We start from the raw sequence: 439 nt of genomic DNA, 5'->3' as shown, positions 1-439 counted from the left end.
AGTGGTCTGCGTGTGCAAGCAATCACAAATTGTTTAAAACAAGCTTGAAAGCAGGAGGGGCATCCACTTCTGAAATGGCTTGTCTCCAGAAACTCTATGAACAGTGCTCAGGCCTTTCATTCACAGGGTCGCTATGAGTCGTCTACGACTCCATGGCACCTACAACAACCACATCAAAAAGTTGCCTATTAATTAGTCCACTGGTGGGGATTTTTCTTTGTTTATTTAAACATAGTGAAATGTATTGGGAGAAATTATGTATTGTTTTGTTTTATTCCTTCACAGAACATAGTGGGGGGTTTTTTCCTCCTTGTAAAACAAAGTACTGAGAAATGTGCATATAATACTCCCGGCCTTTGAATAAAATAAAAATGGTATTTTTATTATGATTTAAGTAAAAGTTTACAAAGCATATTTTTTAAAAACAACTGTTGTTGTT

The sequence above is a fragment of the Elephantulus edwardii genome, unplaced genomic scaffold (genome assembly GCF_000299155.1).
Source record: "Elephantulus edwardii isolate Elephantulus edwardi_28Jun2011 unplaced genomic scaffold, EleEdw1.0 scaffold00150, whole genome shotgun sequence".
NCBI lineage: Eukaryota > Metazoa > Chordata > Mammalia > Macroscelidea > Macroscelididae > Elephantulus > Elephantulus edwardii.
The sequence above is the reverse complement of the archived record's forward strand: the minus strand, read 5'-3'. Positions refer to the sequence as shown.